Raw genomic sequence first — 26346 nt, 5'->3', positions numbered from 1 at the left:
AGCTCTACGGAAGGTAGGACTGATGTTACGTCTAATATTTTAAATCAGATTGTGCAGGATTTACGCTACACGGATGCTGGTCTGATGGTTGGGCCAAGTGATAAGTTCACATACATATCAGATAGTGGACGTAGTGTTTCCCGAATTGACTATGTTTTTATGTCTGAAGGGATTAAGGTGGCCAAGTGCAACCACGTGATGACGACTTTTTCTGACCACAAGATGATAGTGGTAGATCTGTGTATAGCTGAGTCCCTGGCTTTTGGAAAGGGACTCTGGAAGCTGAACGTAAGCCTGCTGGAAGAGGAGAGTGTTAAGGTTGGTTTTAATAAAGTGTTTTTGTCTTGTGTGTCTGAACAGCACCTTTTTAAAGATTTGCTAGAGTGGTGGGACTGGGCTAAGGAGAAATTTGCATGTTATTTTAAAGGGGTGTGTTTTAGGAGAGCGAAAGCCAAAAGGGATCATGATGCTGCTGTTATTTCAAAATTGGAAGTACTCCATAAGTTTAAGAGAGCGGGGATGGAGGTGGATAAAGAGATTGCAGATTTGAAGGACGAACTGAAGAAGATACTTATTGAAAAAGGGAAGACTATTATGTTTAAGGCAAAAATAAAGCACATGGAGGAAAATGAGCAATGTTCGAGATACTTTTTTAAAAAATGTTTTAAACCTAAAGGGGTTTTTAAGTCTGTTTTTTCTCCTGCAGGGGAGGTATCTGGGGATGAGATGATTGGCAGTATTCTTTCCTTTTATGAAACACTCTTCTCTAACGATAGTAGAGCCAGTGATGCGGAAATTAATGATTATTGCAAAGTATTAACTAATAATATTCCTGAGGAGAAAATTGGGTTTTTAAGTGAGGAAGTTGGGAAAGATGAAATTAGACGGGCAGTGGATGGCTTGGCGAAAGGCAAGACGCCAGGCTGTGATGGTCTTCCTGCTGAATTTTATGTTAGATTTTGGGATATTATAGGTGTGGAGTTTTCCCGGGTGGTGCAATATGGTTTTACTCATGGGATTTTATCGGTTTCTATGCGTAGGGGGATTGTTACGCTGATTCATAAGAAAGGGGACATGAGGGATATTAAAAATTGGAGGCCCATAACATTGTTAAACAGTGATTACAAAATTATTTCTAAAATTGTGGCTGGTAGACTGGCAGATGTGATAGGTGATATGGTGGGGGAGTATCAGGCATGTGCAGTGCCTGGTAGGAAAATTTCAGATAATTTGCTGCTTCTAAGAGACTTAATTTATCAGGCTAATTTGAATAAGAATGCTCTTTTGTTACAGTCGGTGGACCTGGAGAAAGCCTTTGATAAAATATCACATAGATTTTTGTTCTCTGCTTTAAGTCACCTTGGTGTTCCGGATAAATTATTGATGGTCATTAAGAGTTTTTATTGTGGGGTCAGTAGCCAGATTTTAGTTAATGGGCATGTGAGTTCCAGTTTTAATATTTTATCGGGAGTTAGGCAGGGTTGTCCCCTGTCACCAATTCTTTTTATCTGTGTGGTGGAGGCCCTTTTAAAAAGTGTGCAAGTTGACAAGTGTGTGGCTGGTGTTTTTATTCCTGGGGGATCCGGGGGTCCAGTCAAGTCTTTAAGTTATATGGATGATATTGTTTTTACTTGTGGTTCACAGGCGGATCTCAATAGAGTGAATTTGCACGTAAGGATTTTTTGTTGTGTGGCTGGTATGGCGGTGAATTGGGGAAAGTGCCAGCTTTGTAACTTTGGGAGGCAGGTTGAGGTTAACGTGGCAGGAGTGGAGAGTAGGGAGGAAATTGAGGTTCTTGGTGTCATCTTTGAGAAGGAACTGAAAGGGAAAAGCAGCCTGAAGATTCTAGAAGACAAAATGGATCAGAAGTTGAACTTTTGGAAACTAAGGAACCTGTCGCTGAGAGGGAAAGTGCTGGTAATCAAGTCTGTGATTCTCCCGCTTCTGCTGTACACTGCTTTGATTTTCCCACCTGCTGTGCTTTGGACAAAGAGAGTGACAAGGAAACTGTTTGTGTTTTTTTGGGGATCCAAAATGGAGAAACTAAGAAGAGGAATGGTTATGTGTTCTGTGGAAAATGGGGGTTGTGATTTTCCTAACATTGACTTATTTTTAAGAATGCATTATTTTTTGAACATTTATAAATTATCCCAGTGCAATAACAGGACTGCGGACATGTGCAAATATTTAGCAGGACGGCTTTTCCAGAAATGGAGCTGGTGTGAGAAGGATTTAAGAAAACCAGTTTCGTTTGTGATACCGTTTTTTTATGTGGTGCTTAGGTCCTTCTATGATCAAAATGGGATAAGCTCCATGGTTAGACCGGACAAAAAACTGATTGTCTCAGGTATTAAGAAGAAGGAGATGTTATGTGATGTGCCGTTTTGTAATAATGCACAGTCTGGACAGGTGTGGAAGCTTTTTTTCCTGCGTGGAATCAGCAACAGACAGAAGGATGTAAACTGGATGGCGTTGCATGGATGCTTGCCAACAAGGGCTTTTTTGAATGACCGGGGGATAAAGGTTCAAGAACTATGTCCTAGGGAAGGTTGCAATAAGGTGGAAACAATACAGCATATTTTTTGGGACTGTTTTTTTGCTAAAAAAGTTTTTACCTTGTTGTCACGTATGTTTGTTGCTTTAGTTGGTTTTCATTGTTTCGATTTTGAAAGGATTTTAATAGGTCAAGATTTTAAGTACTCGCAAAGGAAGCGGGCAAGCTGGATTATTTTTGTCATATATAAAGAGGTTTTATGGGACGTTCGGAATTTGGTGATTTTTAAAAAGATTGTTTTTTCCCCCATGGAATGCAGAAAGATTTTTCTTGCCAGACTGTTTTATGCCTATTTATTGGATAAAAAGAAGTATGGTGAGACAGCAGCAGAAGCACTCTGGAACTTTTCACATTGGACTTCTTACAGTAAGTAACAGTTAATTGCAGGGTTGTGTTTTTTGGGATTTTGTTTTTGGTTTTCCGAATGATGATTTGAGAACCCGTTATGTGAATATGCGCTATGATGCATAAATTAATGTGGGTCTTAATCTGAGGAAAAAGAAAAAAATCTGTTCTTATCAGTTTAATATCTGATACGTCCCCTATCTGGGGACCATATATTAAATGGATTTTTAGAACAGGGAGATGGAAAAAGAGCTTGCTCTGTCCACTCCACGCATTGACCTGGTATTGCAGTATCTCCAGGACCGGTGCACCCCTTCTTTAATGCAGTTTCTAAAATCAGAAAGAATTGAATTCAATGTTTTTTGTTCATTTTGCTTGTTTGTCGGATTTTGGGATGGACTCTTTGGCTTTGCTTTTCTTCTCCTCATTGGATTTTTCATGTTCAAAGTTGCAGAAGCCAGATTACAAGCTCATTTTGGTTCAACTTCAGCAACTGTGCATTGCATTGCCATGTAATGTGATGCAATGCTATCTTTCTAGCTCTCCCTTTTTACTTCCTTTTGGATAAACAGACATATTAGGCAAGCATTTTGGAGCTTTCACCTAAATAACTACAGGTGGTGAGATAAGCTGCACAATATAATTGACCTTTCAGTATATTGTTGCACACACACCATCTATTTAGCAAATGCCCTTGTTATCAACAGCAGCCTTTTAAACTCACCTGAGCTAACAGGTATGTGCGCTGGTTACTCTGCTGCGCTTAAAATTTCTTTTTTGGTTTGCTACAATGCCTTTTCTGAAACGTTGTCTCCTTCTGCTGGAACACTGACTTCTTTCATTTAATGCCTGCAGACTATAAAAGAGAACCCAACCCAAAAAGTTTGGTTGATTACAGGGCCGGCTCCAGGTTTTTCTGGGCCCCGGGCGAAAGAGTCTCAGTGGGCCCCTTTAACACATACCACGATTCATGATGCAGAGATAAAGCGGAGAAATATATATATATATATATATATATATATAGTACAATGCAAAGATTTAACTTCTTACATTACATGAGTGATATCTATTGTAAATTCCACAATAGCTCAGAAACCGGTGAATCGCTACACACAGAATACTGGCCCCCATATAAGGCTCCATACGGAATACTGGCCCCCATATAAGGCCCCATGCGGAATACTGGCCCCCATATAAGGCTCCATACGGAATACTGGCCCCCATATAAGGCTCCATACGGAATACTGGCCCCCATATAAGGCTCCATACGGAATACTGGCCCCCATATAAGGCTCCATACGGAATACTGGCCCCCATATAAGGCTCCATACGGAATACTGGCCCCCATATAACGCTTCATACGGAATACTGGCCCCCATATAAGGCTCCATACGGAATACTGGCCCCCATATAAGGCTCCATACGGAATACTGGCCCCCATATAAGGCTCCATACGGAATACTGGCCCCCATGTAAGGCCCCATATGGAATACTGGCCCCCATGTAAGGCTCCATACGGAATACTGGCCCCCATATAAGGCCCCATACGGAATACTGGCCCCCATATAAGGCCCCATACGGAATTCTGGCCTCCATATAAGGCTCCATACGGAATACTGGCCCCCCATATAAGGCTCCATACGGAATACTGGCCCCCATATAAGGCTCCATACGGAATACTGGCCCCCATATAAGGCTCCATACGGAATACTGGCCCCCATATTATGCCCCATACGGAATACTGGCCCCCATATTATGCCCCATACGGAATACTGGCCCCCATATAAGGCTCCATACGGAATACTGGCCCCCATATAAGGCTCCATACGGAATACTGGCCTCCATATAAGGCTCCATACGGAATACTGGCACCCATATAAGGCTCCATACGGAATACTGGCCCCCATATAACGCTCCATACAGGATACTGGTCCCCTTATAAAGCTCCATACAGGATACTGGCCCCCATATAACGCTCCATACAGGATACCGGTCCCCTTATAACGCTCCATACAGGATACCGGTCCCCTTATAACTCTCCATACAGGATACTGGCCCCCATATAATGCTGCATGCAGGCTGTTACCCCCCACATAATGCCCCATACAGGCTGTCCCCCCCTTATAATGCTCCATGCAGGCTGTTACCCCCGACATAATGCCCCATACAGGCTCCCCCCTTTTAATGCTCCATGCAGGCTGTTACCCCCCACATAATGCCCCATACAGGTTTCCCCCCCTTATAATGCTCCATGCAGGCTGTTCCCCCCCACATAATGCACTATGCAGGCTGCCCCCCTTTATAATGCCCCATGCAGGCTGTTCCCCACCTTATAATGCCCCATGCAGGATGTCACCCCCCCCTCTATATAATGCCCTATGCAGGATGCCCCCCCCTCTTTATAATGCCCCATGCAGGATGCCCCCCCCCTTATAATGCTCCATGCAGGCTGTTCCCCCCCACATAATGCCCCATACAGGCCCCCCCCCTTATAATGCTCCATGCAGGCTGTTCCCCCCCACATAATGCCCCATACAGGCCCCCCCCCCTTTTAATGCTCCATGCAGGCTGTTACCCCCCCCCCACATAATGCCCCATACAGGCTGCCCCCCCCTTATAATGCTCCATGCAGGCTGTTCCCCACCTTATAATGCCCCATGCAGGATGTCCCCCCCCTTCTCTTTATACTGCCCCATGCAGGATGCCCCCCCCCTTCTCTTTATACTGCCCCATGCCTCCATACATTAAAAAAAAAAAAAAATCAAATACTCACCTCCCTTCTCCTCACCTGCTACCTGCTGCCCGCTGCCTGCTGCCCGCTGCTGCAGCGTTGTCGGTGTCTTCCCGCTCAGCGCTCCCTGTGACGGCTCAGGGGAGGGCGCGGTGTAAAGACGTCACCGCGCCCTCTGACCTGAGACGTCACAGGGAGCGCGCACCAGGAAGACAGCTGATCTGCGGAGGCACGGGGAGAGGTAAGTATCCGGCTGCCGGGGCCCTGAGCAAGCGGCGGAGAAGGGCGGGCGCTGACACCGCTCTCCTCCGCCCATAGCCCAGCGCGGTGCGCGACCGCCAGTGGGCCCCTCTGCCTGCTCAGGGCCCCGGCATTTGCCCGGGTGCGCCGGGTGCTGACGCCGGCCCTGGTTGATTAGTCTGTGGCATTCTGTTAAACTGTTGCTTATGGCGGTCTCTGTGAGCTTCTCAGCGACATTCAGCCAGCCAGGTATCCTGCCTGCAGTAGATGGAATGTGGCAATGGAACGCTGGCTGCGCGTGTCATAATAGGCTCTGAGCCTTTATATACCTGTGCACAGCAGCAGCCACCTTCAGTCTGCTGCTGGACAGCCAGCAGCAGCAGCAGCAGGAGAGGTATGTAATCAGGAGCCCTCCTGCTAAGGGTAGACAGCTGCTCGTTCCACCCCACCCCCCGCCTTAATTGGTTCTCCTCCCTTCCAACGGTGTTGAGGCGGGTGGGAACAGCAGGGGGTGAAGGTGCTGTGTTTAAAGAGGTGGAGTTATGCAGATCTAAAACGCGTGGATTGCAGCAGCAGCAAGCCGAAAAGTGCAGGCATGTAAGGGATCTAGAGGTTGACAACATGTCTTCTTAACGGGAGTCCAGGAGCTCATCTCCACAAATGGACTTTTCAGGATCCTTGGGTGGCTCCGTAGTTTGAAACCAATTCTGGTTATCGCTTCTCGGCCTTTTGGCTAAGATCAAGTGTAGTATCTGTTCTTATCAGTTTAATATCTGATACGTCCCCTATCTGGGGACCATATATTAAATGGATTTTTAGAACAGGGAGATGGAAAAAGAGCTTGCTCTGTCCACTCCACGCATTGACCTGGTATTGCAGTATCTCCAGGACCGGTGCACCCCTTCTTTAATGCAGTTTCTAAAATCAGAAAGAATTGAATTCAATGTTTTTTGTTCATTTTGCTTGTTTGTCGGATTTTGGGATGGACTCTTTGGCTTTGCTTTTCTTCTCCTCATTGGATTTTTCATGTTCAAAGTTGCAGAAGCCAGATTACAAGCTCATTTTGGTTCAACTTCAGCAACTGTGCATTGCATTGCCATGTAATGTGATGCAATGCTATCTTTCTAGCTCTCCCTTTTTACTTCCTTTTGGATAAACAGACATATTAGGCAAGCATTTTGGAGCTTTCACCTAAATAACTACAGGTGGTGAGATAAGCTGCACAATATAATTGACCTTTCAGTATATTGTTGCACACACACCATCTATTTAGCAAATGCCCTTGTTATCAACAGCAGCCTTTTAAACTCACCTGAGCTAACAGGTATGTGCGCTGGTTACTCTGCTGCGCTTAAAATTTCTTTTTTGGTTTGCTACAATGCCTTTTCTGAAACGTTGTCTCCTTCTGCTGGAACACTGACTTCTTTCATTTAATGCCTGCAGACTACAAAAGAGAACCCAACCCAAAAAGTTTGGTTGATTAGTCTGTGGCATTCTGTTAAACTGTTGCTTATGGCGGTCTCTGTGAGCTTCTCAGCGACATTCAGCCAGCCAGGTATCCTGCCTGCAGTAGATGGAATGTGGCAATGGAACGCTGGCTGCGCGTGTCATAATAGGCTCTGAGCCTTTATATACCTGTGCACAGCAGCAGCCACCTTCAGTCTGCTGCTGGACAGCCAGCAGAAGCAGCAGCAGGAGAGGTATGTAATCAGGAGCCCTCCTGCTAAGGGTAGACAGCTGCTCGTTCCACCCCACCCCCCGCCTTAATTGGTTCTCCTCCCTTCCAACGGTGTTGAGGCGGGTGGGAACAGCAGGGGGTGAAGGTGCTGTGTTTAAAGAGGTGGAGTTATGCAGATCTAAAACGCGTGGATTGCAGCAGCAGCAAGCCGAAAAGTGCAGGCATGTAAGGGATCTAGAGGTTGACAACATGTCTTCTTAACGGGAGTCCAGGAGCTCATCTCCACAAATGGACTTTTCAGGATCCTTGGGTGGCTCCGTAGTTTGAAACCAATTCTGGTTATCGCTTCTCGGCCTTTTGGCTAAGATCAAGTGTAGTATCTGTTCTTATCAGTTTAATATCTGATACGTCCCCTATCTGGGGACCATATATTAAATGGATTTTTAGTACAGGGAGATGGAAAAAGAGCTTGCTCTGTCCACTCCACGCATTGACCTGGTATTGCAGTATCTCCAGGACCGGTGCACCCCTTCTTTAATGCAGTTTCTAAAATCAGAAAGAATTGAATTCAATGTTTTTTGTTCATTTTGCTTGTTTGTCGGATTTTGGGATGGACTCTTTGGCTTTGCTTTTCTTCTCCTCATTGGATTTTTCATGTTCAAAGTTGCAGAAGCCAGATTACAAGCTCATTTTGGTTCAACTTCAGCAACTGTGCATTGCATTGCCATGTAATGTGATGCAATGCTATCTTTCTAGCTCTCCCTTTTTACTTCCTTTTGGATAAACAGACATATTAGGCAAGCATTTTGGAGCTTTCACCTAAATAACTACAGGTGGTGAGATAAGCTGCACAATATAATTGACCTTTCAGTATATTGTTGCACACACACCATCTATTTAGCAAATGCCCTTGTTATCAACAGCAGCCTTTTAAACTCACCTGAGCTAACAGGTATGTGCGCTGGTTACTCTGCTGCGCTTAAAATTTCTTTTTTGGTTTGCTACAATGCCTTTTCTGAAACGTTGTCTCCTTCTGCTGGAACACTGACTTCTTTCATTTAATGCCTGCAGACTATAAAAGAGAACCCAACCCAAAAAGTTTGGTTGATTAGTCTGTGGCATTCTGTTAAACTGTTGCTTATGGCGGTCTCTGTGAGCTTCTCAGCGACATTCAGCCAGCCAGGTATCCTGCCTGCAGTAGATGGAATGTGGCAATGGAACGCTGGCTGCGCGTGTCATAATAGGCTCTGAGCCTTTATATACCTGTGCACAGCAGCAGCCACCTTCAGTCTGCTGCTGGACAGCCAGCAGCAGCAGCAGCAGGAGAGGTATGTAATCAGGAGCCCTCCTGCTAAGGGTAGACAGCTGCTCGTTCCACCCCACCCCCCGCCTTAATTGGTTCTCCTCCCTTCCAACGGTGTTGAGGCGGGTGGGAACAGCAGGGGGTGAAGGTGCTGTGTTTAAAGAGGTGGAGTTATGCAGATCTAAAACGCGTGGATTGCAGCAGCAGCAAGCCGAAAAGTGCAGGCATGTAAGGGATCTAGAGGTTGACAACATGTCTTCTTAACGGGAGTCCAGGAGCTCATCTCCACAAATGGACTTTTCAGGATCCTTGGGTGGCTCCGTAGTTTGAAACCAATTCTGGTTATCGCTTCTCGGCCTTTTGGCTAAGATCAAGTGTAGTATCTGTTCTTATCAGTTTAATATCTGATACGTCCCCTATCTGGGGACCATATATTAAATGGATTTTTAGAACAGGGAGATGGAAAAAGAGCTTGCTCTGTCCACTCCACGCATTGACCTGGTATTGCAGTATCTCCAGGACCGGTGCACCCCTTCTTTAATGCAGTTTCTAAAATCAGAAAGAATTGAATTCAATGTTTTTTGTTCATTTTGCTTGTTTGTCGGATTTTGGGATGGACTCTTTGGCTTTGCTTTTCTTCTCCTCATTGGATTTTTCATGTTCAAAGTTGCAGAAGCCAGATTACAAGCTCATTTTGGTTCAACTTCAGCAACTGTGCATTGCATTGCCATGTAATGTGATGCAATGCTATCTTTCTAGCTCTCCCTTTTTACTTCCTTTTGGATAAACAGACATATTAGGCAAGCATTTTGGAGCTTTCACCTAAATAACTACAGGTGGTGAGATAAGCTGCACAATATAATTGACCTTTCAGTATATTGTTGCACACACACCATCTATTTAGCAAATGCCCTTGTTATCAACAGCAGCCTTTTAAACTCACCTGAGCTAACAGGTATGTGCGCTGGTTACTCTGCTGCGCTTAAAATTTCTTTTTTGGTTTGCTACAATGCCTTTTCTGAAACGTTGTCTCCTTCTGCTGGAACACTGACTTCTTTCATTTAATGCCTGCAGACTATAAAAGAGAACCCAACCCAAAAAGTTTGGTTGATTAGTCTGTGGCATTCTGTTAAACTGTTGCTTATGGCGGTCTCTGTGAGCTTCTCAGCGACATTCAGCCAGCCAGGTATCCTGCCTGCAGTAGATGGAATGTGGCAATGGAACGCTGGCTGCGCGTGTCATAATAGGCTCTGAGCCTTTATATACCTGTGCACAGCAGCAGCCACCTTCAGTCTGCTGCTGGACAGCCAGCAGCAGCAGCAGCAGGAGAGGTATGTAATCAGGAGCCCTCCTGCTAAGGGTAGACAGCTGCTCGTTCCACCCCACCCCCCGCCTTAATTGGTTCTCCTCCCTTCCAACGGTGTTGAGGCGGGTGGGAACAGCAGGGGGTGAAGGTGCTGTGTTTAAAGAGGTGGAGTTATGCAGATCTAAAACGCGTGGATTGCAGCAGCAGCAAGCCGAAAAGTGCAGGCATGTAAGGGATCTAGAGGTTGACAACATGTCTTCTTAACGGGAGTCCAGGAGCTCATCTCCACAAATGGACTTTTCAGGATCCTTGGGTGGCTCCGTAGTTTGAAACCAATTCTGGTTATCGCTTCTCGGCCTTTTGGCTAAGATCAAGTGTAGTATCTGTTCTTATCAGTTTAATATCTGATACGTCCCCTATCTGGGGACCATATATTAAATGGATTTTTAGAACAGGGAGATGGAAAAAGAGCTTGCTCTGTCCACTCCACGCATTGACCTGGTATTGCAGTATCTCCAGGACCGGTGCACCCCTTCTTTAATGCAGTTTCTAAAATCAGAAAGAATTGAATTCAATGTTTTTTGTTCATTTTGCTTGTTTGTCGGATTTTGGGATGGACTCTTTGGCTTTGCTTTTCTTCTCCTCATTGGATTTTTCATGTTCAAAGTTGCAGAAGCCAGATTACAAGCTCATTTTGGTTCAACTTCAGCAACTGTGCATTGCATTGCCATGTAATGTGATGCAATGCTATCTTTCTAGCTCTCCCTTTTTACTTCCTTTTGGATAAACAGACATATTAGGCAAGCATTTTGGAGCTTTCACCTAAATAACTACAGGTGGTGAGATAAGCTGCACAATATAATTGACCTTTCAGTATATTGTTGCACACACACCATCTATTTAGCAAATGCCCTTGTTATCAACAGCAGCCTTTTAAACTCACCTGAGCTAACAGGTATGTGCGCTGGTTACTCTGCTGCGCTTAAAATTTCTTTTTTGGTTTGCTACAATGCCTTTTCTGAAACGTTGTCTCCTTCTGCTGGAACACTGACTTCTTTCATTTAATGCCTGCAGACTATAAAAGAGAACCCAACCCAAAAAGTTTGGTTGATTAGTCTGTGGCATTCTGTTAAACTGTTGCTTATGGCGGTCTCTGTGAGCTTCTCAGCGACATTCAGCCAGCCAGGTATCCTGCCTGCAGTAGATGGAATGTGGCAATGGAACGCTGGCTGCGCGTGTCATAATAGGCTCTGAGCCTTTATATACCTGTGCACAGCAGCAGCCACCTTCAGTCTGCTGCTGGACAGCCAGCAGCAGCAGCAGCAGGAGAGGTATGTAATCAGGAGCCCTCCTGCTAAGGGTAGACAGCTGCTCGTTCCACCCCACCCCCCGCCTTAATTGGTTCTCCTCCCTTCCAACGGTGTTGAGGCGGGTGGGAACAGCAGGGGGTGAAGGTGCTGTGTTTAAAGAGGTGGAGTTATGCAGATCTAAAACGCGTGGATTGCAGCAGCAGCAAGCCGAAAAGTGCAGGCATGTAAGGGATCTAGAGGTTGACAACATGTCTTCTTAACGGGAGTGCAGGAGCTCATCTCCACAAATGGACTTTTCAGGATCCTTGGGTGGCTCCGTAGTTTGAAACCAATTCTGGTTATCGCTTCTCGGCCTTTTGGCTAAGATACCACATCTTGCCAGAAGGATTCTAAGCCAATCGTGCCCTTGGCCTTGAGGCATCGGCGGTGTAAAAGCCGTCTTAAGCCTCATGCTGCTTTAGGGGGCAGATACGCAAAGAAACCAAGAAGGCGATCGACCCTATCTACCTTTTGAAGATGGCATCAGCAGTAGCGGCCGCAGTGCGCTATGCCAGAGCTGGTGACCTTCGCATCAAGAACTCTTTCAAGATCGAAGTGGATGATGCATCCAAGGAGAAGTTGACCTTGAAGTTTTTCGTGAGGAGAGTGCTGCTGGAGATCCTAGGAGTAAAGAGGGAAGACATCCTGGCCCTTCAAGATCGCCCCGGTTCCTTCACTTTGACTCTGGAGTCGGAGTATGCGTGCCAGAACCTCTTCCGCCAGATTCACCTGCACCTTTCAGATGAGGATCTTAAAGGACTCACCTTTGTCATCCTTTACTCCGGTGGAGAGAAGCCGCTCGTGGTTCAGATGAGCAACCCTCATGTTCCCTTAGTTAATATTATTTGCTTTCTTCAAAACTATTTCCCAGAACTGCGGTATTCCCACAAGGTCATGAATGAGGAAAACCTCTGGACGGGAAAGCATAAATTTTTTGTTAAATTTTGTGAAGATCCAAATGGCATTGGTGGTCAGCGTCATCCTCCGTCAAGTTTCCTGATCGGTAGGGAGCGGGGGCGCCTCTTCTACCCGGACATGCCCCTCTTCTGCCGGAAATGCATGTGTTTCGGTCACACTTATGAGAACTGCAAGGAGGAGGTGGCAATCTGTAAGAAGTGCTACAAGCATGGACATGCCACAATGGACTGTACCAATGAGATGGTGTGCAACATCTGCCGGGTCCCAGGTCACTCCTTCCGGGAGTGTCCTTTGAAGAAAAAGGCGGAAACCTATGCTGAAACGCTGGCAAAGCAACCTGCCCGTGTGCCTCCATCTGCTCCCGGGGGGCAGAGGCAACCCTCTGCTGTTCCTGCTCCTGCGGGTGCGTCTACAGCGCGGGGGCAGTCTTCTAGCTCTCCAGTACCTGCTCCACAGACCAAGCCTGCTAGTACATCAGGTGGTACGTCTGCACCTGCTGCACAGAGGAAGCCAACCAACCCTCCTGCTCCTGCTGCTAAGGGGGGTCCCACCGGTGCTCCTGTATCTACTGTGCGAACACAACCCCCTGTAGGCGGGTCCACAAGCACTTCAGTGCCTGCTGCACAGGGAAAACCTGCCAGTTCTCCTATTCCTGCTGCGCATAAGCCCACGTCTATGCAGAAACCTCCAGCTGAGAAACCTGTCCGTCCTGAGAGGAGGGAAGCTTCATCTAAGGACTGGGCTGCTGATTCTGATCCGGGTGATATGGTGGTGGAGGGGAGTCCCTCTGCTGAAATCGGGACATTTAGCTCGGAGGAAGAAGCAATGGAGCTGGAAACTCGTAGGAAAAGGAAAACAGATGATAGGTCTGATGAGAATGTGGCCAGGGAGACTTCCAAGAAGTGTCCATTAAAACCAAGTCTTCTGCAATACAAGCCAATGGCTCCCGCTGCCCCTCCTGAGGAGCCAAGGCCTTCAGACCCTATAAACATTTCTTTTTCGGACTCAGAAGTGCAGAGCCCGTTAACATCGGTGGGCTTTATGTCTGATTCTGACAGTAGTGTGACCTGAACTAACCTATCATGACCTCATCAATTAAAGTAGCCTCGCTCAATGTGAGGAGTATAAGGGGCTCTACAAGAAGGGCTGCTTTGTTTTCCTACCTGTCAACAGTGGACTGTGATGTCTTTTGTTTGCAAGAATGTAACATTGACTTTGATATGAATTATGCAGATTTAAGAAAAGATTGGCCTCATGGGCCCTCTATCTGGTCCGGAGATAATGAAAATCGTTCCTCTGGCATTGGAGTGCTGTTTAGGTCGCATGACTTTAAAATCAACTCTTTTGTGGACATTTCTTCTGGACGTGCTCTTTTCTTAAATATTAGTTTTAAAGGTGTGGACTTTAGACTTTTGAACATTTATGCTTCTCCGGTGAAGGAAGAGAGACATCAGTTGTTTGAAGATGTGCAATATTACCTACCTGGTTCATCGCCTCTGATGTTCTGTGGGGATTTCAATTGTGTCTTGCCTGGTGAAGGGAGAAGCGGGAGTTCCACCGTTCCTAAAAAAGACAAAACAGAGAAACAACTAAAGGATTTGTTAACTGATTTTTTTCTTAGAGACTCCTGGAAAGAGATCCGTAGTAATGATCCCGGTTATACTTGGGAGAACTCTTCTTCTAAATCTCGTATTGATTTTATTTTCATGTCCCAATATGTGAATGTCAAATCTGTTGTCTTAATCCCAAACATTTTTTCAGATCATAAGATGTTGCTATCAGAGTTAGAATTACCTGGGCTTGTCAAGGCAAGAGGAGTTTGGAGGCTAAATACAACATTGTTACAAGATCCTAAGGTAAGAACAGATTTTAAAGCGTTTTTTAATTATTTAAGAACAAAACAACAAAAATTTTTAACTCTGCTAGAATGGTGGGAATACAGCAAGATGAAGATAAAAAGTTTTTTTATCAAGGTCAGCATAGCCAATGCAAGAGAAAAGTCCGCTTGGCATAAAAGGCTTATTACTAAATTGCAGACCTGTTATCAACTAAGAGATGTGGGACTTGAAATGGACGATTTAATTGAAGCAACAAAAAAAGAAATTAAAAAGAGTATAGAGTCGAAGGGTAAGGAAATAATTTATAACTCAAAAATTGAAGTGATGGAGAAAAATGAAAAGTGCTCAAGATTTTTTTTTAAAAAAGTAGTTGCTGCTAAGGAAATGATAACAGAATTAGAGGGTGAAACTACAACTGAAGGTATGCTCAACCAAGCTCACCAGTTTTATCAGCAGCTTTTTAATGAGAAAACTATAGACCAGTCTTTTACTGAAGATGCCCTTAATTCATTAAAAAATAGTCTGAGCCGCGAAGACCAAGAATTGTTATGCACTGAAGTCACCTTGTCGGAAGTAGATGCTGCTATCAAAAGTTTTTCCTATGGGAAAACCCCTGGTTCTGACGGTTTGCCTGTTGAATTTTATCGTGAATTTTGGAATTTTTTAAAACCCGACTTGTTTTTAGTAATCAAAGAAGCTTTTAAGTGTGATATCCTGCCTATATCTTGGAGAAGTGGTCTGGTCTCCCTGATTTTTAAAAAAGGAGCCAAATCCCATCTGGCAAACTGGAGACCAATCACACTGTTGAATGTTGATTACAAGTTGATGTCCAAAATTTTAGTGAACCGTTTTAAAAAAGTTTTATCCAAAGTTATTTATGAAGACCAGGTATGTGGGGTGCCAGGAAGAGGAGTTGCGGAGCATCTCAATACCATCCGCGATGTCATATGGTACCAGCAATCCAGGAAGCAAGACTTAGCAATTTTATCGTTGGATTTTCAAAAGGCTTTTGATCGTGTCTCTCATTGTTTTTTATGGTTGGTTTTAAAAAAAATGGGCTTCCCTGAAATTTTTATCAAGCAAGTGGCACTTTTATATAAGAACTCTTTTAGTAAAATTTTAATCAATGGATTTTTGTCTAATGAAGTGTTTTTGCATTCAGGTGTGAAGCAAGGCTGCCCTTTGTCCCCAGTGCTATTTATATGTGCAATAGAGCCTCTTTTATCTATGCTACGAGAGGATAAAGTGATTAAAGGTGTCCCTATCCCTGGAGGACATGGAAGAGATGTGAAGGTAATGGGCTACATGGATGATATTACTATTTTTTGTTCATCACCTGCCGCTCTCAGGAGAGCTATAAGAACGACCAATTTTTTTTGTGAAGCCTCAGGTTTTAAGTTAAACATTGAGAAATGTGATTGTTTTGTCCGTGGCAATTGGGCGGATGTGTCCATCCCTGATCTCCCGATGCAGTCAGAGAAGATTAAAATTCTGGGCGTGATTTTTGATCGACAGAATGATGGAATGAAGAGCTGGGATGGAGTAAGGGACAAAATACAAAAGAAGATTGACTTTTGGAAATTAAGAAAATTAACAATCGAAGGTAAAGTTTTAATTATTAAGGCCCTTCTGCTTCCTGTCATGTTATATCTCAGTTATGTTTATCCCCCAAGTGACCTTACAGCGAGAAGATTACAGAGAATGCTGTTTGAATTTGTGTGGAACTCTAAGTTCGAAAAGGTGAAGAGAGAAACAATGTACAAGATGCACCACCTTGGTGGTAAGGATGTTCCCAACGTCAAACTGTTTTTATACTCCAAGTTTTTTAGCCTCTGTTTTAAATATATGTTTGCTTCAAGCCCTTGGGCACATTTTTTAAGATATGCAGCTGGCCACATTTTTAGGAGGCGAAAGTGGATATCCATTTCTTTAACAAGCCCAGTGTTGTTATCCCCTCCACAACAATATGCCATCCTGGAGAAAGTTATCAGATTATATGGCCTAGATTCTTTTGAGATGGAGACATTGAAGAATGCAAGGAAGCTGCTGCAGCAATTAAAAAAGAAAGAAACTTTGACGCCCATAAGCCATTATTCATATAGCAGAGTCACTAAAATATGGAATTTAACAAATGCACCTTACCTGATGAATCAACATAAAGACTTAGCTTGGATGATTGTGCAGGAATGTTTACCGACTCGTGATTTCCAGTATAAAAGAAGACTTAGCACTATACAAACCTGCCCGAGGCATCAGTGCAATAATGATGAGACTACTATGCACCTTATTTGGAATTGTGATTTTGCACAGCAAGTGTGGAAAGACTGTGGTGAGCTTTTAAAATTTTTATCTGGTCTTAATTTTTTAAGCCATGAAGTGGTTTTATATGGGATTTTACCAAACATGACGAAAGAAAAAGAGAGAGTTTTATGGTGCACTTTGAGTTGTGTTAAAAGTGCTCTATGGAAGACCAGAAACATATTGTTGTTTAAAAGAGACTATATAGAAGTCAAGGATTGTATAAGACTGGCATTAAGTGAAATTTATATGTACTACCTAATGGATATGAAGAAGCTTGGAAAGAAAAGAGCCCTGAGTATATGGAACTATCACCTATGGAAGATGTTATTTTAAAGCTCTGAAGAAAAGATAAAGACTACGATATTTTAAATATAAACGCAAAATCTGTTCTTATCAGTTTAATATCTGATACGTCCCCTATCTGGGGACCATATATTAAATGGATTTTTAGAACAGGGAGATGGAAAAAGAGCTTGCTCTGTCCACTCCACGCATTGACCTGGTATTGCAGTATCTCCAGGACCGGTGCATCCCTTCTTTAATGCAGTTTCTAAAATCAGAAAGAATTGAATTCAATGTTTTTTGTTCATTTTGCTTGTTTGTCGGATTTTGGGATGGACTCTTTGGCTTTGCTTTTCTTCTCCTCATTGGATTTTTCATGTTCAAAGTTGCAGAAGCCAGATTACAAGCTCATTTTGGTTCAACTTCAGCAACTGTGCATTGCATTGCCATGTAATGTGATGCAATGCTATCTTTCTAGCTCTCCCTTTTTACTTCCTTTTGGATAAACAGACATATTAGGCAAGCATTTTGGAGCTTTCACCTAAATAACTACAGGTGGTGAGATAAGCTGCACAATATAATTGACCTTTCAGTATATTGTTGCACACACACCATCTATTTAGCAAATGCCCTTGTTATCAACAGCAGCCTTTTAAACTCACCTGAGCTAACAGGTATGTGCGCTGGTTACTCTGCTGCGCTTAAAATTTCTTTTTTGGTTTGCTACAATGCCTTTTCTGAAACGTTGTCTCCTTCTGCTGGAACACTGACTTCTTTCATTTAATGCCTGCAGACTATAAAAGAGAACCCAACCCAAAAAGTTTGGTTGATTAGTCTGTGGCATTCTGTTAAACTGTTGCTTATGGCAGTCTCTGTGAGCTTCTCAGCGACATTCAGCCAGCCAGGTATCCTGCCTGCAGTAGATGGAATGTGGCAATGGAACGCTGGCTGCGCGTGTCATAATAGGCTCTGAGCCTTTATATACCTGTGCACAGCAGCAGCCACCTTCAGTCTGCTGCTGGACAGCCAGCAGCAGCAGCAGCAGGAGAGGTATGTAATCAGGAGCCCTCCTGCTAAGGGTAGACAGCTGCTCGTTCCACCCCACCCCCCGCCTTAATTGGTTCTCCTCCCTTCCAACGGTGTTGAGGCGGGTGGGAACAGCAGGGGGTGAAGGTGCTGTGTTTAAAGAGGTGGAGTTATGCAGATCTAAAACGCGTGGATTGCAGCAGCAGCAAGCCGAAAAGTGCAGGCATGTAAGGGATCTAGAGGTTGACAACATGTCTTCTTAACGGGAGTCCAGGAGCTCATCTCCACAAATGGACTTTTCAGGATCCTTGGGTGGCTCCGTAGTTTGAAACCAATTCTGGTTATCGCTTCTCGGCCTTTTGGCTAAGATCAAGTGTAGTATCTGTTCTTATCAGTTTAATATCTGATACGTCCCCTATCTGGGGACCATATATTAAATGGATTTTTAGAACAGGGAGATGGAAAAAGAGCTTGCTCTGTCCACTCCACGCATTGACCTGGTATTGCAGTATCTCCAGGACCGGTGCACCCCTTCTTTAATGCAGTTTCTAAAATCAGAAAGAATTGAATTCAATGTTTTTTGTTCATTTTGCTTGTTTGTCGGATTTTGGGATGGACTCTTTGGCTTTGCTTTTCTTCTCCTCATTGGATTTTTCATGTTCAAAGTTGCAGAAGCCAGATTACAAGCTCATTTTGGTTCAACTTCAGCAACTGTGCATTGCATTGCCATGTAATGTGATGCAATGCTATCTTTCTAGCTCTCCATTTTTACTTCCTTTTGGATAAACAGACATATTAGGCAAGCATTTTGGAGCTTTCACCTAAATAACTACAGGTGGTGAGATAAGCTGCACAATATAATTGACCTTTCAGTATATTGTTGCACACACACCATCTATTTAGCAAATGCCCTTGTTATCAACAGCAGCCTTTTAAACTCACCTGAGCTAACAGGTATGTGCGCTGGTTACTCTGCTGCGCTTAAAATTTCTTTTTTGGTTTGCTACAATGCCTTTTCTGAAACGTTGTCTCCTTCTGCTGGAACACTGACTTCTTTCATTTAATGCCTGCAGACTATAAAAGAGAACCCAACCCAAAAAGTTTGGTTGATTAGTCTGTGGCATTCTGTTAAACTGTTGCTTATGGCGGTCTCTGTGAGCTTCTCAGCGACATTCAGCCAGCCAGGTATCCTGCCTGCAGTAGATGGAATGTGGCAATGGAACGCTGGCTGCGCGTGTCATAATAGGCTCTGAGCCTTTATATACCTGTGCACAGCAGCAGCCACCTTCAGTCTGCTGCTGGACAGCCAGCAGCAGCAGCAGCAGGAGAGGTATGTAATCAGGAGCCCTCCTGCTAAGGGTAGACAGCTGCTCGTTCCACCCCACCCCCCGCCTTAATTGGTTCTCCTCCCTTCCAACGGTGTTGAGGCGGGTGGGAACAGCAGGGGGTGAAGGTGCTGTGTTTAAAGAGGTGGAGTTATGCAGATCTAAAACGCGTGGATTGCAGCAGCAGCAAGCCGAAAAGTGCAGGCATGTAAGGGATCTAGAGGTTGACAACATGTCTTCTTAACGGGAGTCCAGGAGCTCATCTCCACAAATGGACTTTTCAGGATCCTTGGGTGGCTCCGTAGTTTGAAACCAATTCTGGTTATCGCTTCTCGGCCTTTTGGCTAAGATCAAGTGTAGTATCTGTTCTTATCAGTTTAATATCTGATACGTCCCCTATCTGGGGACCATATATTAAATGGATTTTTAGAACAGGGAGATGGAAAAAGAGCTTGCTCTGTCCACTCCACGCATTGACCTGGTATTGCAGTATCTCCAGGACCGGTGCACCCCTTCTTTAATGCAGTTTCTAAAATCAGAAAGAATTGAATTCAATGTTTTTTGTTCATTTTGCTTGTTTGTCGGATTTTGGGATGGACTCTTTGGCTTTGCTTTTCTTCTCCTCATTGGATTTTTCATGTTCAAAGTTGCAGAAGCCAGATTACAAGCTCATTTTGGTTCAACTTCAGCAACTGTGCATTGCATTGCCATGTAATGTGATGCAATGCTATCTTTCTAGCTCTCCCTTTTTACTTCCTTTTGGATAAACAGACATATTAGGCAAGCATTTTGGAGCTTTCACCTAAATAACTACAGGTGGTGAGATAAGCTGCACAATATAATTGACCTTTCAGTATATTGTTGCACACACACCATCTATTTAGCAAATGCCCTTGTTATCAACAGCAGCCTTTTAAACTCACCTGAGCTAACAGGTATCTGCGCTGGTTACTCTGCTGCGCTTAAAATTTCTTTTTTGGTTTGCTACAATGCCTTTTCTGAAACGTTGTCTCCTTCTGCTGGAACACTGACTTCTTTCATTTAATGCCTGCAGACTATAAAAGAGAACCCAACCCAAAAAGTTTGGTTGATTAGTCTGTGGCATTCTGTTAAACTGTTGCTTATGGCGGTCTCTGTGAGCTTCTCAGCGACATTCAGCCAGCCAGGTATCCTGCCTGCAGTAGATGGAATGTGGCAATGGAACGCTGGCTGCGCGTGTCATAATAGGCTCTGAGCCTTTATATACCTGTGCACAGCAGCAGCCACCTTCAGTCTGCTGCTGGACAGCCAGCAGCAGCAGCAGCAGGAGAGGTATGTAATCAGGAGCCCTCCTGCTAAGGGTAGACAGCTGCTCGTTCCACCCCACCCCCCGCCTTAATTGGTTCTCCTCCCTTCCAACGGTGTTGAGGCGGGTGGGAACAGCAGGGGGTGAAGGTGCTGTGTTTAAAGAGGTGGAGTTATGCAGATCTAAAACGCGTGGATTGCAGCAGCAGCAAGCCGAAAAGTGCAGGCATGTAAGGGATCTAGAGGTTGACAACATGTCTTCTTAACGGGAGTCCAGGAGCTCATCTCCACAAATGGACTTTTCAGGATCCTTGGGTGGCTCCGTAGTTTGAAACCAATTCTGGTTATCGCTTCTCGGCCTTTTGGCTAAGATCAAGTGTAGTATCTGTTCTTATCAGTTTAATATCTGATACGTCCCCTATCTGGGGACCATATATTAAATGGATTTTTAGAACAGGGAGATGGAAAAAGAGCTTGCTCTGTCCACTCCACGCATTGACCTGGTATTGCAGTATCTCCAGGACCGGTGCACCCCTTCTTTAATGCAGTTTCTAAAATCAGAAAGAATTGAATTCAATGTTTTTTGTTCATTTTGCTTGTTTGTCGGATTTTGGGATGGACTCTTTGGCTTTGCTTTTCTTCTCCTCATTGGATTTTTCATGTTCAAAGTTGCAGAAGCCAGATTACAAGCTCATTTTGGTTCAACTTCAGCAACTGTGCATTGCATTGCCATGTAATGTGATGCAATGCTATCTTTCTAGCTCTCCCTTTTTACTTCCTTTTGGATAAACAGACATATTAGGCAAGCATTTTGGAGCTTTCACCTAAATAACTACAGGTGGTGAGATAAGCTGCACAATATAATTGACCTTTCAGTATATTGTTGCACACACACCATCTATTTAGCAAATGCCCTTGTTATCAACAGCAGCCTTTTAAACTCACCTGAGCTAACAGGTATGTGCGCTGGTTACTCTGCTGCGCTTAAAATTTCTATTTTTGGTTTGCTACAATGCCTTATCTGAAACGTTGTCTCCTTCTGCTGGAACACTGACTTCTTTCATTTAATGCCTGCAGACTATAAAAGAGAACCCAACCCAAAAAGTTTGGTTGATTAGTCTGTGGCATTCTGTTAAACTGTTGCTTATGGCGGTCTCTGTGAGCTTCTCAGCGACATTCAGCCAGCCAGGTATCCTGCCTGCAGTAGATGGAATGTGGCAATGGAACGCTGGCTGCGCGTGTCATAATAGGCTCTGAGCCTTTATATACCTGTGCACAGCAGCAGCCACCTTCAGTCTGCTGCTGGACAGCCAGCAGCAGCAGCAGCAGGAGAGGTATGTAATCAGGAGCCCTCCTGCTAAGGGTAGACAGCTGCTCGTTCCACCCCACCCCCCGCCTTAATTGGTTCTCCTCCCTTCCAACGGTGTTGAGGCGGGTGGGAACAGCAGGGGGTGAAGGTGCTGTGTTTAAAGAGGTGGAGTTATGCAGATCTAAAACGCGTGGATTGCAGCAGCAGCAAGCCGAAAAGTGCAGGCATGTAAGGGATCTAGAGGTTGACAACATGTCTTCTTAACGGGAGTCCAGGAGCTCATCTCCACAAATGGACTTTTCAGGATCCTTGGGTGGCTCCGTAGTTTGAAACCAATTCTGGTTATCGCTTCTCGGCCTTTTGGCTAAGATCAAGTGTAGTATCTGTTCTTATCAGTTTAATATCTGATACGTCCCCTATCTGGGGACCATATATTAAATGGATTTTTAGAACAGGGAGATGGAAAAAGAGCTTGCTCTGTCCACTCCACGCATTGACCTGGTATTGCAGTATCTCCAGGACCGGTGCATCCCTTCTTTAATGCAGTTTCTAAAATCAGAAAGAATTGAATTCAATGTTTTTTGTTCATTTTGCTTGTTTGTCGGATTTTGGGATGGACTCTTTGGCTTTGCTTTTCTTCTCCTCATTGGATTTTTCATGTTCAAAGTTGCAGAAGCCAGATTACAAGCTCATTTTGGTTCAACTTCAGCAACTGTGCATTGCATTGCCATGTAATGTGATGCAATGCTATCTTTCTAGCTCTCCCTTTTTACTTCCTTTTGGATAAACAGACATATTAGGCAAGCATTTTGGAGCTTTCACCTAAATAACTACAGGTGGTGAGATAAGCTGCACAATATAATTGACCTTTCAGTATATTGTTGCACACACACCATCTATTTAGCAAATGCCCTTGTTATCAACAGCAGCCTTTTAAACTCACCTGAGCTAACAGGTATGTGCGCTGGTTACTCTGCTGCGCTTAAAATTTCTTTTTTGGTTTGCTACAATGCCTTTTCTGAAACGTTGTCTCCTTCTGCTGGAACACTGACTTCTTTCATTTAATGCCTGCAGACTATAAAAGAGAACCCAACCCAAAAAGTTTGGTTGATTAGTCTGTGGCATTCTGTTAAACTGTTGCTTATGGCAGTCTCTGTGAGCTTCTCAGCGACATTCAGCCAGCCAGGTATCCTGCCTGCAGTAGATGGAATGTGGCAATGGAACGCTGGCTGCGCGTGTCATAATAGGCTCTGAGCCTTTATATACCTGTGCACAGCAGCAGCCACCTTCAGTCTGCTGCTGGACAGCCAGCAGCAGCAGCAGCAGGAGAGGTATGTAATCAGGAGCCCTCCTGCTAAGGGTAGACAGCTGCTCGTTCCACCCCACCCCCCGCCTTAATTGGTTCTCCTCCCTTCCAACGGTGTTGAGGCGGGTGGGAACAGCAGGGGGTGAAGGTGCTGTGTTTAAAGAGGTGGAGTTATGCAGATCTAAAACGCGTGGATTGCAGCAGCAGCAAGCCGAAAAGTGCAGGCATGTAAGGGATCTAGAGGTTGACAACATGTCTTCTTAACGGGAGTCCAGGAGCTCATCTCCACAAATGGACTTTTCAGGATCCTTGGGTGGCTCCGTAGTTTGAAACCAATTCTGGTTATCGCTTCTCGGCCTTTTGGCTAAGATCAAGTGTAGTATCTGTTCTTATCAGTTTAATATCTGATACGTCCCCTATCTGGGGACCATATATTAAATGGATTTTTAGAACAGGGAGATGGAAAAAGAGCTTGCTCTGTCCACTCCACGCATTGACCTGGTATTGCAGTATCTCCAGGACCGGTGCACCCCTTCTTTAATGCAGTTTCTAAAATCAGAAAGAATTGAATTCAATGTTTTTTGTTCATTTTGCTTGTTTGTCGGATTTTGGGATGGACTCTTTGGCTTTGCTTTTCTTCTCCTCATTGGATTTTTCATGTTCAAAGTTGCAGAAGCCAGATTACAAGCTCATTTTGGTTCAACTTCAGCAACTGTGCATTGCATTGCCATGTAATGTGATGCAATGCTATCTTTCTAGCTCTCCATTTTTACTTCCTTTTGGATAAACAGACATATTAGGCAAGCATTTTGGAGCTTTCACCTAAATAACTACAGGTGGTGAGATAAGCTGCACAATATAATTGACCTTTCAGTATATTGTTGCACACACACCATCTATTTAGCAAATGCCCTTGTTATCAACAGCAGCCTTTTAAACTCACCTGAGCTAACAGGTATGTGCGCTGGTTACTCTGCTGCGCTTAAAATTTCTTTTTTGGTTTGCTACAATGCCTTTTCTGAAACGTTGTCTCCTTCTGCTGGAACACTGACTTCTTTCATTTAATGCCTGCAGACTATAAAAGAGAACCCAACCCAAAAAGTTTGGTTGATTAGTCTGTGGCATTCTGTTAAACTGTTGCTTATGGCGGTCTCTGTGAGCTTCTCAGCGACATTCAGCCAGCCAGGTATCCTGCCTGCAGTAGATGGAATGTGGCAATGGAACGCTGGCTGCGCGTGTCATAATAGGCTCTGAGCCTTTATATACCTGTGCACAGCAGCAGCCACCTTCAGTCTGCTGCTGGACAGCCAGCAGCAGCAGCAGCAGGAGAGGTATGTAATCAGGAGCCCTCCTGCTAAGGGTAGACAGCTGCTCGTTCCACCCCACCCCCCGCCTTAATTGGTTCTCCTCCCTTCCAACGGTGTTGAGGCGGGTGGGAACAGCAGGGGGTGAAGGTGCTGTGTTTAAAGAGGTGGAGTTATGCAGATCTAAAACGCGTGGATTGCAGCAGCAGCAAGCCGAAAAGTGCAGGCATGTAAGGGATCTAGAGGTTGACAACATGTCTTCTTAACGGGAGTCCAGGAGCTCATCTCCACAAATGGACTTTTCAGGATCCTTGGGTGGCTCCGTAGTTTGAAACCAATTCTGGTTATCGCTTCTCGGCCTTTTGGCTAAGATCAAGTGTAGTATCTGTTCTTATCAGTTTAATATCTGATACGTCCCCTATCTGGGGACCATATATTAAATGGATTTTTAGAACAGGGAGATGGAAAAAGAGCTTGCTCTGTCCACTCCACGCATTGACCTGGTATTGCAGTATCTCCAGGACCGGTGCACCCCTTCTTTAATGCAGTTTCTAAAATCAGAAAGAATTGAATTCAATGTTTTTTGTTCATTTTGCTTGTTTGTCGGATTTTGGGATGGACTCTTTGGCTTTGCTTTTCTTCTCCTCATTGGATTTTTCATGTTCAAAGTTGCAGAAGCCAGATTACAAGCTCATTTTGGTTCAACTTCAGCAACTGTGCATTGCATTGCCATGTAATGTGATGCAATGCTATCTTTCTAGCTCTCCCTTTTTACTTCCTTTTGGATAAACAGACATATTAGGCAAGCATTTTGGAGCTTTCACCTAAATAACTACAGGTGGTGAGATAAGCTGCACAATATAATTGACCTTTCAGTATATTGTTGCACACACACCATCTATTTAGCAAATGCCCTTGTTATCAACAGCAGCCTTTTAAACTCACCTGAGCTAACAGGTATCTGCGCTGGTTACTCTGCTGCGCTTAAAATTTCTTTTTTGGTTTGCTACAATGCCTTTTCTGAAACGTTGTCTCCTTCTGCTGGAACACTGACTTCTTTCATTTAATGCCTGCAGACTATAAAAGAGAACCCAACCCAAAAAGTTTGGTTGATTAGTCTGTGGCATTCTGTTAAACTGTTGCTTATGGCGGTCTCTGTGAGCTTCTCAGCGACATTCAGCCAGCCAGGTATCCTGCCTGCAGTAGATGGAATGTGGCAATGGAACGCTGGCTGCGCGTGTCATAATAGGCTCTGAGCCTTTATATACCTGTGCACAGCAGCAGCCACCTTCAGTCTGCTGCTGGACAGCCAGCAGCAGCAGCAGCAGGAGAGGTATGTAATCAGGAGCCCTCCTGCTAAGGGTAGACAGCTGCTCGTTCCACCCCACCCCCCGCCTTAATTGGTTCTCCTCCCTTCCAACGGTGTTGAGGCGGGTGGGAACAGCAGGGGGTGAAGGTGCTGTGTTTAAAGAGGTGGAGTTATGCAGATCTAAAACGCGTGGATTGCAGCAGCAGCAAGCCGAAAAGTGCAGGCATGTAAGGGATCTAGAGGTTGACAACATGTCTTCTTAACGGGAGTCCAGGAGCTCATCTCCACAAATGGACTTTTCAGGATCCTTGGGTGGCTCCGTAGTTTGAAACCAATTCTGGTTATCGCTTCTCGGCCTTTTGGCTAAGATCAAGTGTAGTATCTGTTCTTATCAGTTTAATATCTGATACGTCCCCTATCTGGGGACCATATATTAAATGGATTTTTAGAACAGGGAGATGGAAAAAGAGCTTGCTCTGTCCACTCCACGCATTGACCTGGTATTGCAGTATCTCCAGGACCGGTGCACCCCTTCTTTAATGCAGTTTCTAAAATCAGAAAGAATTGAATTCAATGTTTTTTGTTCATTTTGCTTGTTTGTCGGATTTTGGGATGGACTCTTTGGCTTTGCTTTTCTT

The 26346-nt window shown here is 44.5% G+C and overlaps 12 non-coding genes and 1 pseudogene across 12 annotated transcripts; all 13 read left to right on the top strand.

The window, feature by feature from the left end:
* The first annotated feature begins 3021 nt into the window (after positions 1 to 3021).
* On the top strand, positions 3022 to 3215 carry LOC141225653 (U2 spliceosomal RNA). The gene has a single exon (XR_012292919.1). It is a non-coding gene; the product is annotated as a U2 spliceosomal RNA (small nuclear RNA).
* A 3368-nt stretch (positions 3216 to 6583) lies between these two features.
* Positions 6584 to 6774, top strand: LOC141225201 (U2 spliceosomal RNA). Its single transcript, XR_012292480.1, has one exon. It is a non-coding gene; the product is annotated as a U2 spliceosomal RNA (small nuclear RNA).
* A 1115-nt stretch (positions 6775 to 7889) lies between these two features.
* Positions 7890 to 8080, top strand: LOC141225525 (U2 spliceosomal RNA). Its single transcript, XR_012292797.1, has one exon. It is a non-coding gene; the product is annotated as a U2 spliceosomal RNA (small nuclear RNA).
* Positions 8081 to 9195: 1115 nt separating this feature from the next.
* LOC141225200 (U2 spliceosomal RNA) lies at positions 9196 to 9386 on the top strand. Its single transcript, XR_012292479.1, has one exon. It is a non-coding gene; the product is annotated as a U2 spliceosomal RNA (small nuclear RNA).
* A 1115-nt stretch (positions 9387 to 10501) lies between these two features.
* Positions 10502 to 10692, top strand: LOC141225199 (U2 spliceosomal RNA). Its single transcript, XR_012292478.1, has one exon. It is a non-coding gene; the product is annotated as a U2 spliceosomal RNA (small nuclear RNA).
* A 6231-nt stretch (positions 10693 to 16923) lies between these two features.
* LOC141225643 (U2 spliceosomal RNA) lies at positions 16924 to 17099 on the top strand (annotated as a pseudogene).
* Positions 17100 to 18214: 1115 nt separating this feature from the next.
* Positions 18215 to 18405, top strand: LOC141225197 (U2 spliceosomal RNA). Its single transcript, XR_012292476.1, has one exon. It is a non-coding gene; the product is annotated as a U2 spliceosomal RNA (small nuclear RNA).
* Positions 18406 to 19520: 1115 nt separating this feature from the next.
* Positions 19521 to 19711, top strand: LOC141225196 (U2 spliceosomal RNA). Its single transcript, XR_012292475.1, has one exon. It is a non-coding gene; the product is annotated as a U2 spliceosomal RNA (small nuclear RNA).
* Positions 19712 to 20826: 1115 nt separating this feature from the next.
* Positions 20827 to 21017, top strand: LOC141225195 (U2 spliceosomal RNA). Its single transcript, XR_012292474.1, has one exon. It is a non-coding gene; the product is annotated as a U2 spliceosomal RNA (small nuclear RNA).
* Positions 21018 to 22133: 1116 nt separating this feature from the next.
* Positions 22134 to 22324, top strand: LOC141225526 (U2 spliceosomal RNA). Its single transcript, XR_012292798.1, has one exon. It is a non-coding gene; the product is annotated as a U2 spliceosomal RNA (small nuclear RNA).
* Positions 22325 to 23439: 1115 nt separating this feature from the next.
* Positions 23440 to 23630, top strand: LOC141225194 (U2 spliceosomal RNA). Its single transcript, XR_012292472.1, has one exon. It is a non-coding gene; the product is annotated as a U2 spliceosomal RNA (small nuclear RNA).
* A 1115-nt stretch (positions 23631 to 24745) lies between these two features.
* Positions 24746 to 24936, top strand: LOC141225193 (U2 spliceosomal RNA). The gene has a single exon (XR_012292471.1). It is a non-coding gene; the product is annotated as a U2 spliceosomal RNA (small nuclear RNA).
* Positions 24937 to 26051: 1115 nt separating this feature from the next.
* LOC141225192 (U2 spliceosomal RNA) lies at positions 26052 to 26242 on the top strand. Its single transcript, XR_012292470.1, has one exon. It is a non-coding gene; the product is annotated as a U2 spliceosomal RNA (small nuclear RNA).
* The last annotated feature ends 104 nt before the right edge of the window (positions 26243 to 26346 follow it).

Source organism: Phyllobates terribilis, unplaced genomic scaffold, assembly GCF_046119375.1.
Source record: "Phyllobates terribilis strain yellow unplaced genomic scaffold, ASM4611937v1 Scaffold_404__1_contigs__length_1715579, whole genome shotgun sequence".
Classification (NCBI taxonomy): domain Eukaryota; kingdom Metazoa; phylum Chordata; class Amphibia; order Anura; family Dendrobatidae; genus Phyllobates; species Phyllobates terribilis.
Note: the sequence above shows the minus strand (reverse complement) of the source record. Positions and strands in the feature narration are given on the sequence as shown.